The 13,989-nt window shown below is 43.3% G+C and overlaps 1 non-coding gene across 1 annotated transcript; it reads left to right on the forward strand.

The window, feature by feature from the left end:
• Positions 1-826: 826 nt before the first annotated feature.
• On the forward strand, positions 827-1,018 carry LOC116984291. The gene has a single exon (XR_004414957.1). It is a non-coding gene; the product is annotated as a U2 spliceosomal RNA (small nuclear RNA).
• Positions 1,019-13,989: the final 12,971 nt, after the last annotated feature.

Here is a 13,989-nt window from a genome sequence, read left to right on the forward strand (position 1 = left end):
AATCAGTCCTAAAAAACTGGACGAAGTGTTCAAACTATTCGGCACAAGAGGGCAGAGTCTGGAATGAGCGCCACACTAAACCAGACAGCAGTACCTCTACGTGTCCACCCGGGGCGTCTACCTCATGGTACTGGTGAAAGCTCGGGGCCTGCATGCCAAACCCGTAGCATTTTAGGCCACGGCCCAGAGCAGGCCCCAGGGGAAAATGCGCCCCCCCCCCCCCCCCCCACCAACCCGCGTCCCTACAAGAACAAGGAACCAGAAACCGAAGAAAACAACAATGAAGACAGATAAATATGGTTCCTACCATCACATAAAGGTTAAGGGTTGTACTAACAAGGGGTGGATGAATCACGCCTGGTTAGGAAGGTATCACTCTTGGTAGTTATATACCAAAAAATAAAAAAAAATAAAAAATAAATAAAAATAAAAATAAATAAATACAAGGGGAATAGAATTAATATCTTGCCACCAATTCAGCAAGCACCCCAAGTGGTCTACCCTCCCACGATGGTGAATGTCGCACAATCGTTGATAAACCACTTGAGTATTTCACCAGGTATACCTATTCATGGGATTTGTAACTACTACCATGGATCCCAGGATACTTTATGGTAGACATCGACCTTGAAGATGCACACTATTCAGCACCTTCTCATATAAGTTTCGGATATACCGCAATTACCTGGATGGAGTAACCATGATGAGCGTTGCGGCATTTAAATCAAAGTTATCCAGAATCAACTAGCCCTGACACTTAGAAACATTCCGTCATGGCATGTCTATATATTAACGACAAACTATCCTTGGATAAAGCTTTAGCTGCATCGCTTCTCGGCCTTTTGGCTAAGATCAAGTGTAGTATCTGTTCTTATCAGTTTAATAATCTGATACGTCCCTTATCTAGGGACCATATATTAAATTGAATTTTGGAACAGGGAGATGGAATAGGGGCTTGCTCCGTCCACTTCACGCATCGACCCAGTATTGCAGTGCCTCTGGGAACGGTGCACAAAATATATATCCAGATATTTACGTTGACCATCCACAACGTTGTTATCTGGTATTCATTAAGACTATCAGTCATGGTGCATTAACGACCAATCAACTACGTGGCAAAGTAATTGGGATATAGCAGCATTACCAGCTACTGAACTTTGTACCTTTCCTATGAGCTGAGATACTAGTGTTCAAAACTATCTCCATACCTGTAATATGGGGGCAAATGGATTAATCTGTAGTGTTATCATGGAATTTATCGGCAGGAAGGATTATGGTTGTACACTTCCACCTGTTTTGAGTAACATCTTATGTGTCCTGATGTGTTACTGAGCTTGTAATACTTAATGCCAATATGAATTGACTTAAACATGTTATATATTAACTTACTTAATTCTAGTGAAGCATTTGCTCAGTAATCCACCAAATTTGCATGTTCGTTTATAAGATAACAACATCAGTGGTGGCATATACCAAACCACTTGGGCGGAGAACATCGATATTAGGTGGCAATTTATTAACAATTGGAAACCGTATGTCGTCAAACATGTTTGACCATCAGTAACTCACCTATCAGGTGAGCTAAATACTGTAAACATACATTTAAACCAAAAATATTTGCTGAAATCACTAAGCAATATGGACACCAGATATCGATTCCTTATATCCAATTAAATCACCACGTACTAACTTACGTCACATGAAACCAATCTCAAGGCAGCGGCAATGGAGACATTCCCGCGTATTGAGGGGTGGGGGGAACCTAATCTCTATGTTTTCCTTTCCTTCTACCTCTTCAATAGGTACTACGGCTTCATCAGTCGGGTACTACGCAAATTACAGTGGACCAAGTCCACAAGCATGGTTCCCAGTGATCCTCGACATGGTCATTAAAAGAATTGCAGAATTGGGAAGACCATTGCTGTGCTTGGATCAGCAGCACTATCAACCTGATGACAGTATTCCGTCGCATATCCTAGGGAACATACCTGAGGAGCATCAAGAAATGGTACACTGTTTTCCAAAACAGGAATTACACATTCAACTATAACAAAAAACTGTACTGGAGCTCCTGGCAGGTCTTCACCACAATGAAGGACATGTTCTGTTAGCCTACTCAACTTGGGTACCGCTCACTGGTGTTCAGCTACAGGAGAGGTATATCAATCCATTCCCCAGAAATAGGTACACCCAAATTGGGATGTCAGTGAAATCCTGACATACCTTAGGGGATGATCACCAGCCAGGTCACTCACCCTGGAACAGCCTACCCTGAAGATGGACATGCTGGTGGCCTTACATCAACACAAAGAGCCAGCTCTCCCATCTACTGCGATGGGACAACATGGTTATAACACCAGATAGTGTCACATGCCCATTCAAGGGTTCGCCAAACAGAACAGACCAGGAACATCAGGTCCAGTCATGAAATTCCGGGCATACCCACCTGAACCACGTTTTATGTGTCATGACCCACTTAGAGATCGACACAATAAGGAATACCGAGGGAGAGGGAAAAGCCTTATGGGTCAGCCACCGGAAACCTCATGGTCGGGTGACGAGCTAAACTATCTCTAGTGGCTCAAGCAGGTACTGGGAGTTGCTGGAGTAAATACTAACGTGTATAAAATCTTATTCCACCAGGACAGCTTCCACGTCAGTAACTAAGAGGATGGACGAGCCTATGGACCACATCCTGGCTACTGCAGGGTGGTCTAGGGAGTATACGTTCCAAACTTTTATAACAAACCACTGACAGAACCTGTATCGTTTGCAGAAAAAGAATCTGCAAAAAAATATATAATTTAAGCCCGGGGAAGCAATTGGTCTTGTTGTTGTTAATAACACCATTATTGTTTTTACAAACAGATTCATGGTTGATTACGATAACATACTTCCTCCCTCGAATGACTTCGGCAGCGAGTGAAGTATGAACTGTTACACGGTTTGAAATCACAGAGCTTTGAAGTCTTCACGTAGTCACTCACGTGACTCCGAAGTAAAATAGTAAGATTAGACGAGAACTTACCAGTTTGAAGTTTGATCTGTATTTTATGAGGAGTTACGATGAGGGATTACGTGCCCTCCGCTCCCACCCTCATTATATGGATCAAACTAATAAATTGATGTCTCCTTATCTTTACTATGTATACTTCAAATAACTGTGTCTATCTGTGATTCCACGCCGCTGCTTGGAAGTATGCCGCGCCTGCGCACTGAGCGGGTTCTTCACGTAATCCCTCATCGTAACTCCTCATAAAATACAGATCAAACTTCAAACTGGTAAGTTCTCGTTTAATCTTACTATTATAATTTAAAAAAAGAGAGATTTTAAGGTATCAAAAATGGGATACCTTAAATTCTCGTTGCCACCTAAGGTGGCCCGAATATTATTGACTTCCGCCGTTGGAATTGTACATTGAGCTCAGCCCCCAAATTAAGCTGTCCTAGACAATATCATGCCATTTCCCCTTAATATAGCCAAAAATCTTAACCTACATAGAGAAAGAAGAAGAAAAAATTGTAACCAGTCAAGCCAAAAAAAAAACGCAAAAAAACAACCAAAATTTCATCATAAAAAGTTATCCTCATCATTACTTTTCCACGTAATCTCTTAAATACCCAAAATTTAAACCTTCTATAATTCAATAATTCTTATTCCTTACTTACAATCATGAAATCATAAGACATAAGGACAGGCCTTGTCCTTATACTCAGAGATGCACCTAATTACCAGCCTGTTCCAAGGGTTAATTTCCCTTATCTTAATAGTAACCATCTTCCTGTCGGAACCTTTGGAACTATTCAAAATCCGTAACATCCCCCCCCCCCCCCCCCCCCCCTTTACTACAGGTTTATAGAATTATAAACTTCTTATACCTATTTTCATTAGTTATTGTATTAGAATACATCCAGGATATATTTCCTTACATTTCATCTATTGCCATTATTTAACTGTTAGTAATTTAATAAGCTTCATATAATTAGTTGGTTCTTTACTATTTAATCTTCATTATAATAGTTAAAGCTTTAAATTCAGTCCATAATATCATTTCTGCTGTTTTTCTTCAGCCTCTTTCAGTTGTTTATCATCTAACTTTTCGTTCAAGGTGACATCTGAACTCTGTCATTGAAAACACATTCCATTGAGATAAGGCTGTCTGGTTAGTGTCTGAAGCAGGTCCGCCATCATAATTGTAGTACAGACTTTTATTGAAAGTTTTAATCATCATCCTTCTCAATTTTCTGTACAATCTCTTGTGCGTACTTAAGTGCCTTCTCCGGATCCCTGAATGAACGTTGAGTTGTTTTGTAAGAAATAAACATCTTGCCCGGATAGACCACGCCGTATCTTATCCCTCGTTGTCCTTGCAAAGTGTTGCTTGCTTTTTTGAATTGATTCCTTTTCTCCATTACTTCGCGAGGGTAGTCCCTATAGAATCTCACAGACTCTCCCTCGAATATAAGCCTCTCACCGTGTGGTATCATCTTCAGGAGTTTTTCCGGGGTTGAAATATCTAAGAACTTCGCAATAAATTGTCTTGGGGGAGCATTTGTTTCTCTTCGGGGAGGACCGACTCTTTGAGCCACATCAATCCTCACATTTTACTTCAACTTAAAGACCTCTTTAATTATTTTGGAGACAAGCACCGACATATCAATTCCTTGTTCTCGTCCCTCCTTTACTCCTACAATCCTTAAGTTCAATCTTCTTGACCTCGCCTCCAAATCTTGACATTTGTCCGTCAATTTAATCAATTGCTCCCGATTATCACTTTGTTCATTTTTCAGAATCGATATTTCACGAGCCATCTCCTTCATTTCAGTTGTAATCTCTTCTGTCACGATGTCAGACTGTTTCATCTCTTCAATCAACATATCACATTTCTTTTTATAATCACTTTCTAGTCTTTCAAATTCCAGTGCTGTTCTCTGATCACATTAATTGAGTTTCTGCTTCAGAGAAGTTTAAATTTCACTTGATTCTTCTCGAGCAGCATCAATTTTCTTGGATAAATTAACTTCCAGTTTACAGAGATTGTTCTCTAGTGTAGTATTAATACTGGCAAACATTTCGGAGAAGTCTTTGGTAAGATCTTTAGTAAGATTAGCTCTTACCATTTGATCCAGCTGTTTTAGCTCCTTCTCCTTTTCTTTGGCCTCTCCTCTTGTAGCCATTTCAAATGCTGCTTGTTGAGGAATGGACTCTTCTTCTGAGCTTTCCGTTGTTTGATATGAAACAGACTTTGTTGATTGAAGAGCTTCCAAATCTTCTTGAACCTGAAGTCTGATAGTGGCTTTTCTGGGTCCTCGTGTGAGTTTTCCTTTTCTCATCTAAAGGTTCCGTTAAACTACGATTTTTTTGTTGATTTATGATGATGTCACTCCCACGACACCAAGCAACCTTCGGTGAGTATTTTTTTAACTCGTTCCCTACTTTAAAAAGGCTTTTTATGCAATTCACGGGGATCTGAGCTCAATGCTGTGCCCTCACCACAACATGGCCACACCGGAAGTCCGAAGTTTAGTGAGTTGAGGTGGAGTTTAGTGAGTTGAGCTTTAGTTGAGGTGAAGTTTGGTGAGTTGAGGTGAAGTTTAGTGAGTTGAGGTGGAGTTTAGTGAGTTGAGGTGAAGTTTAGTGAGTTGAGTTTTAGTTGAGGTGAAGTTTAATGAGTTGAGCTTTAGTTTAGGTGAAGTTTAGTGAGTTGAGGTTTAGTGAGGTGAAGTTTAGTGAGATGGAGTTTAGTTGAGGTGAAATTTAGTTGAGGTGGAGTTTAGTGAGTTGAGGTGAAGTTTAGTGAGTTGAGGTGGAGTTTAGTGAGGAGGTTGAGTTGAGGTGAAGTTTAGTGAGTTGAGGTTTAGTTGAGGTGAAGCTTAGTGAGTTGAGGTTTAGTTGAGGTGAAATTTAGTTGAGGTGGAGTTTAGTGAGTTGAGGTTTAGTTGAGGTGAAGTTTAGTGAGTTGAGCTTTAGCTGAGATGAAGCTTAGACGAGGCGAGGATTTAGTCGATGGGCAGTTTAGTGAGTTGAGGTTTAGTTGAGGTGAAGTTTAGTGAGGTCTGAGGTTTAGTTGAGGTGAAATTTAGTGAGTTAAGGTTTAGTTGAGTTGAGGTTTAGTTGAGGTGAAGCTTAGTGAGTTGAGGTTTAGTCGAGGTGCAGTTTAGTGAGTTGAGGTTTAGGTGTGAGGTGAGGTTTAGTGATGTGTGAGGTTTAGTTGAGGTGAAGCTTAGTCGAGGCGAGGTTTCATAGTGAGGTGTGAGGTATTGTCGAGGCAAGGGGTTTAGTCGAGGTGTAGGTGAGGAGAAGTGAGCGTAGGTGAGGTGAGGAGAAGTGGATGTCTGAGCTCAGGAAGGGAGACCGAGGATCTGCTGAAGGAGACGAGACCATGTCTGGGACGCAGGGCTCAGAGGTGAGAGTCCAGGGAGCTTTGACATGGAGTGCGGGCAGAAGATGCCGTATAAATGTCCTCTCGGGGGCCTGGGAACGGGGAAGATGCTGCTGCTCCTTCTCAGACCACCACAGCCCCGGGGATTGGTGTCAGTGAGGAGTGGATGAGTTCCCTGGACTCTGGAGTGGATCACTGACATTAATATTGATCTGGGACTGAGGCCATTCAGACCATCTCCCTCATCCTTCTAGTTGTCTGTCTCCATCTGGCAACTTTCCCCAACTGTGAGGAAAGAATATTAACCTGAAACATTCACTCCGTTTCTCCCTCAACAGATGCTGCCTGGCTTGCTGAATATCTCTGACAATGTATTCTTGTTTACAACCGTGGTTTTGCAGCAGCCACTGGGTGATGCTCCTGACTTCAGTGTGGGGGAAGCCCATGGTAGTCACTGTCTTCATTGCCACAAATGTAGACACTTTGCTGGAAGCTGCAATCTTGAATCTTGACGGGCCACATTTTGACGGGCCACATTTTGGGTCTGGACCTTTCAGGCAGATCACGCCCGACCTGCATTTTAAATGCAGTTTCCTCTCTTACTGTGATATGGTTTATTACTTCTTGGAATCAATAATGTTTTGATCTTGCTGGAATGCAATTAACAGCTGATTTATTTCAACCCTAGAAAAAAAACTCACTATATTTTGAGTGAAGAAATATCTCATTTATTTCCAGATGAAGTTACCCTTTAATTTTATTGTGATTCTTTATCCTGGAAATGTCCTGTATTAACTTTAAAAAAAGATATTTTAAAATCTGTTTTGGAATTAATATCTGATGATTACAGATTATGCACCAAAGTGTATCAGGTACAATGTTTGTTTTTCCAGGATGCTGACCATTTCAACGACATTGTTGGCTATTTTTCCAAGGAAGCGTTTGAAGAACTAATGGACTGGGAGAAGAACATGAAACGGAATTATGAAGCCATGGTTGCCATTGGTTTGTACAAAATATGATTACTTTTTTTTCCCGTTTTGCCCTTTTCTAATGATGCATGCTGACATGAGTTTTTTCCTTGCATAAACACTAAATAGATATGTGCTTTCTGAGCCAGGTACTTGGTTAGATCCTTCCATTTCATCAACTATGGCTTGGGTATTCAACACTATCCCCTCCAAATGACCAGTAAGGTCCAATACCTGGTTCTCTACCATCCTTTGCAACTGGATACTAGAGAGAGGGGGAAACTCTGGTTCAGTGGTGCTGCAACAATAGGTTGCATGTAAGGTCACTGGGTCATAGGGCTTGACGCACGGAGCCGGTCAATCCATCTGGACGACATCTGTAACTTCCGGTATATGAAAGGAGAATTTAGGGAGTTAGGAGGAGAGTTAAGGAGAAGGACCGCTAAGGTAACAATCTCTGGATTACTGCCTGTGCTACGGGACAGTGAGTGTAGGAATGGAGCGAGGTGGAGGATAATGCGTGGCTGAAGGACTGGTGCAGAGGGCAGGGATTCAAGTTTCTGGATCATTGGGACCTTTTTTGTGGAAGGTGGGACCTGTACAAAAAGGATGGGTTGCACTTGAACCCGAGGAGGACCAATATCCTGGCTGGGAGATTTGCAAAGGCTACTGCGGAGACTTTAAACAAGAACGGTTGCGGGGGGGGGACTCAATCAGAGAGTGGTAGCGGTGTGGAATGAGCTTCCAGTGGAAGTGGCGGGGGCAGGTTCGTTGGTATTATTTAAAAATACATTGGATAGGCATATGGATGAGAAGGGAATGGAGGGTTATGGTATGAGTGCAGGCAGGTGGGACTAAGGGAAAAAAGTTGTTCGGCACGGACTTGTAGGGCCGAGATGGCCTGTTTCCGTGCTGTAATTGTTATATGGTTATATGGTTATTAGATATATCCAGAATTTCCAAACTATTGCTCTAAAACAGCACTGATGTGTCACTTTTTCCGCCCAAGGATTCGGAATCTTTAAGCCTCCTCTTAAGAATGAAAATGGCAAGAATACCAAAGGAAAGCCTGTCATAAAGGTAAGAACTGAAATTATTCTCAGCATAAAGGAGAAGTGAGAATACACGTTAACAGAATTAACAGAGTGGCTCCACATTAGCATTTTATTTTCTACAAGACAGAATTGACAGCTGTTTAGAAAAATCGTCATCACTGCTGTGGAGTCAGGTGCTAACATTCGCAAATATATATTGTTGAAAGAGAGACAATTGTTCCCACATTTTCCCATATTTGCTGGCAATATCAAACTTCATTTCTGAGTAAAGTATGAAAGGTGAGAGCTCACTGAAATATTGCACACTAGGCAGTTACTGCTTTTATTAGTAGTTGAGTTGAGTATCCCAGTTAAAAAATGCAATGGAAGAAATAATCGAGAAGGAGTAGAAACAATTTATTTGTGTCCTTAAGAATCACAGTTTCAACAAAATGTCTCATCACAGGTCACGTCATATACAGGGGAGGACAAAAGAGATTTGGGAGGAGCCACTGAAGAAACGAAGGAAGGCACAGTGTTGGTGAAAAGAATCAAAAGAGCAATAGGTAATTCTGTTTGTAAAAGTGAAACTCAAAATGAGTGACTCCTGTGCATTACAGTAAATAATTGAGATGATATAATGACCATCTGACTACCACCATGTCATTTAAATTTAATTCATAGAACATGTTATGTAACTAACTTCCATATTTTACAGATCAACCACTTATCTGGCTTGAAACAATGTAATTAGGTTTATTTTTGGATTTCTTTTTCCAGTTGTCTCCACCAGAAAGACTTTGGGATCTGCAAGTGAGGAAATGACAAAAGAGACAGAAAAAATAAGTTATAATTTACGAAATAAGGAGAGAATAATTTACACAGAAGAAGGGGAGCTCCGTGATGACGATTACCTGTCCAAAGTAACCAATCTATTGCTTCAGAGCAACCATATTTCATTAGGAGCATTGTAGTGATGGCACGGTGCATTGGTAGCCAGGGCAATGGTGGAACAATTCAGGCTATGGTTCAAGAGCACAGACTTGTGTTCGCTCATCAACTAATTTTTCTTTTAACATTAATCACAATTACTTTCCGTAATAATAGTTGCTAACTTCTGGAATGTTGACAGACATTGGAATCTGACATTGATTCCCCAGTAAACTGACAGTGACCGTTTGAAGAAAGTGTGGTTCATGCCCAATTTAGGTAAGGCACTTCGCTGGATACTTTGGGACATTATAAAGGATGTGAAAGTAAGAAAGTATTGCTTTGAGGATTATTATTATAGGGCTATGATCAGAATGACCAACATATCACTAAAAATATTAATCAAATTGTTGTAGACAAAAAGGTTGGAGAAACTCAGTGGGTGAGGCGGCATCTATGGAGCCAAGGAATATGTGACGTTTCGGGTCGAGACCCTTCTTCAGACTGATGTGGGGGGGGGGGGCTGGAAGAAGAAAGAAAGAGGCGGAGACAGTGAGCTGTGGGAGAGCTAGGAAGCAGAGGGTAAAAAGGGAGAAAGCAAGGACTTCCTGAAATCGGAGAAGTCAATATCCGTACCGCTGGGGTGTAAACTACCCCAGCGAAATATGTGGTGCTGCTCTTACAATTTGCAGTGGGACTCACTCTGGCCATGTAGGAGGCCCAGGACAGAAAGGTCGGATTCGGAATGGGATGGGGAGTTGAAGTGCTGAACCATCGGGAGATCAGATTGGTTATTGCGAACTGAGCAGAGGTGTTGGGCGAAGCGATCACCAAGCCTACGCTTGGTTTCACCGATGTAGAGCAGCTGACACCTAGATGAGTGGATGCAATATATGAGGTTGGATGGGTGCAGGTGAACCTCTGCCGCACCTGTAAAAACTGCTTAGGTCCTTGGATGGAGTCAAGTGGGGAGGTAAAGTGACAAGTGTAGCATTCCCTGCGGTTGCTAGGGAAAGTAATAGGGCAGGGGGTGGTTTGGGTGGAAAGGGACGAATTGACCAGGGAGTTACGGAGGGAGTAGTCTCAGCCGAAAACCGAAAGGAGAGGAGATGGGAAGATGTGGCAAGTGGTGGGATCCCGTTGGAGGTGGCGAAAATGTCATAAGATTATGTGTTGTATGTGACGGCTGGTAGGGTGGAAGGTGAGGACAAGGGGGACTCTGTTTTTGTAACGAGTGGGGGGAGGGGGAGTTGGAGCTGAGTTATGGGGTATAGAGGAGACCCTGGTGAGAGCCTCATCTATAGTCGAAGAGGGGATCCCTGTTCCCTAAAGTATGAGGACATCTCCCATGCCCTGGTTTGGAACATCTCATCCTGGGTGCAGATGCGGCGTAGAGGGAGGAATTGGGAATAGGGGATAGAGTCCTTACAGGAAGCAGGGTGGGAAGAAGTGTAGTCCAGATAGCCATGGGAGTCAGTGGGTTTATAGTAGATGTCGGTCAGTAGTCTGTCACCTGCGATGGAGATAGTGAGGCCTAGAAACGGTAAGGAGATGTCGGAAATGGTCCAAGTGAATTTGAGTGCCGATGGAAGTTAGTGGTGAAATGGATGAAGTCAGTGAGTTCTGCATGGGTGCAGGAGATAGCACCAATGCAGTCGTCAATGTAGCGGAGATAGAGTTCGGGGATAAGGCCACAGTACGCCTCGAACAAGGATTGTTCAACGTACTCTACTAAGAGGCAGGCATAGCAGGGGCCCGTGTGCGTGCCCATAGCTACGCCTTGGATTTGGAGGAAATTGGAGGAGTCAAAGGAAAAGTTGTTGAGGTTAAGGACCAGCTCCGCTAGGCGGAGGAGAGTATCAGTAGACGGGGATTGGTTGGTTCTGTGGGCGAGGAAGAAACGGAGGGCTTTAAGACCCTCCTGGTGGCGGATGTAGGTGTAGAGTGACTGGACATCCATAGAAACGTAGAAACATAGAAAATAGGTGCAGGCGGAGGATATTCCGCCATTCATTGCGATCATGGCTGATCGTCCCCAATCAATAACCCATGCCTGCCTTATCCCCATATCCCTTGATTCCACTAGCCCCTAGAGCTCTATCAAACTCTCTCTTAAATCCATCCAGTGATTTGGCCTCCACTGCCCTCTGTGGCAGGGAATTCCACAAATTCACAACTCTCTAGGTGAAAAAGGTTTTTCTCATCTGAGCCTTAAATGGCCTCCCCTTTATTCTAAGACTGTGGCCCCTGGTTCTGGACTCGCCCAACATCGGGAACATTTTTTATGCATCGAGTTTGGCCAGTCCTTTTATAAATTTATATGTTACTATAGGATGCCCCCTCATCCTTCTAAACTCCAGTGAATACAAGCCTAGTCTTTTCAATCTTTCCTCATATGACAGTCCCGCCATCCCAGGGATCAATCTCATGACCTACGCTGCACTGCCTCAATCACAAGGGTGTCCTTCCTCAAATTAGGAGACCAAAACTGTACGCAATACTCCAGATGTGGTCTTACCAGAGCCCTATACAACTGCAGATGGTGAAGATAAGGGAATGGGGGATGGAAAATGGAAGTCATGAAGTAGACGAAGAGCGTGTGAGGTGTCTTGGACATAGGTAGGGAGGGATTTGACCAGGGGGGATAGGATGGAGTCGAGATATGTGGAAATAAGTTTGGTGCGACACGAACAGGCAGAAACAATGGGTCTGCCAGGACAGTCAGGATTGTGGATTTTGTGGAGAAGGTAAAATCGGGCCGTGCGGGGCTGGGGAACGATGAGGTTGGAGGCTTGGGAGGGCAGGGAGCAGGGTTGATGAAGTCAGTGATGGTGCTGGAGATAATGGCCTGGTGCTCGTCAGTGGGGTCATGGTCCAGGGGTAAGCAGGAGGAGGTGTCTGACAGTTGGCGAGTGGCCTCAGCTTTGTAGAGATCAGTGCGCCAAACTACCACGGCACCTCCCTTGTCGGCAGGTTTGATCACCCAGTCTAGGTTGTTGCAGAGTGAGTTGAGGGCTGTACGTTCAGGGGGGGAGAGGTTATAGTGAGACAGGGGGTGGAGAAGTTGAGGCAGTTGATTTCCCGCCAGCAGTTTGAAATAAAAAGGTCTAAAGCAGGTGAATGGCCATGAGGGGGGGGGGGTCCAAGAGCAGGGGGTCCGTTGGGGACAGGAGAAGGGATCATCACTAGGGGGTGAGGACTCCTTCCCATGGGAAAACGCTTGGATGCGGAGGCGAGCGCGAAACTCATTGAGTGGGGACTGAGGGGAACAAAGGCGAAGCTTCTGCTGAGGACAGACCGTTCGGTATCAGAGAGGGGGAGGTCAGGGGGGATGATGAACACACGGCAAGGATGGGGGTTGGGAAACATAGAAAATAGGGAGGCCATTCGGCCCTTCGAGCCTGCACCGCCATTCACTATGATCATGGCTGATCATCCAACTCAGTGTCCTGTACCTGCCTTCTCTCCATACCCCCTGATCCCTTTAGCCACAAGGGCCACATCTAACTCCCTCTTAAATATAGCCAATGAACTGGCCTCAACTACCTCGGAAGGCAGGTGAGTGGACAGACTTCAAACGTTGTGGTACATTGTGGGAAGAACAATGAAATGTTATTCTTTCTTTATCTTCTTGTTTTAACTTTTCCTGTTATGTCATTTTCTGGGTATCTGGTGAGTTGTTTTGCCACCCACCTTCTTATCAGCAGTAATCTAGGAAACATTGCAGGTGCCTTGCAATGACTGATATTATCCTGAACTGACCCTTGCCTTTAAACAGTTACTATTGTTTACCTACTGTCATAAACTTTCATCTAATTTCCTCATCAAAGACTTTAATAAATCAGTTAATCACAATATAAATTTCGAATTTCACTTCATCACCTATAAGATCAATGTACATTCCTGTCATTTAAACGTGGTTTCCCAGAGGATTCTTGGTTGTGAATCTACCAGCTAATTCTGTCATGTTCCACAAGATATCCAGAGTCATCTGTGGAAAGAGAAACACGACTAATGTTTGAGGAGGAAGACCCTTTGTTAGAACTTCAATGTCAGATGTTAACATTGTTTTTCTTTCCTTAATTGTTCTCTGAATTGCTGGGAATTTCCAGCATTCGTCTTGGATGCATCGTTTCCAGACTCATTTTAATTTCAAATTCATCTTCCCACGAATTCAGCATTTTGTTTCCTTTCTATATGAAGACTGAAGTTGTCCATAAATATATGATTTCCCTTTTGTGAAGTGCTCTATTTCAATGACATTTTTGATTTACCTTCTCTCCTCTATGATCTCATTGAATGGCGGTGCTAGCTTGAAGGGCCGAATGGCTTACTCCTGCACCTATTATATTTTGTCTATTCCACCCAGTGATTTCCGGAGCCAAAACTGTTCATCATAGTTGCTCTCAAGTAAAAGTATATTAGTAGGGTCAACAAAGAGTAGGGATTAACGGGACCCTATCAGAATGGCAGGAAGTGACTAGTGGGGTACCGCAAGGCTCGGTGCTGTAACCGCAGCTATAATGCAGGGTGACGTGGACAGGTTGGATGAGTGGGCAGATACATGGCAGATGCAGTTTAATGTGGATAAATGTGAGGTTATCCACTTTGGTAGCAAAAACTGGAAGGCAGATTATGGTGTCAAGTTGGGAAAAGGGGAAGTACAACGGG

This window comes from Amblyraja radiata, chromosome 19 (assembly GCF_010909765.2).
Source record: "Amblyraja radiata isolate CabotCenter1 chromosome 19, sAmbRad1.1.pri, whole genome shotgun sequence".
Lineage (NCBI taxonomy): Eukaryota > Metazoa > Chordata > Chondrichthyes > Rajiformes > Rajidae > Amblyraja > Amblyraja radiata.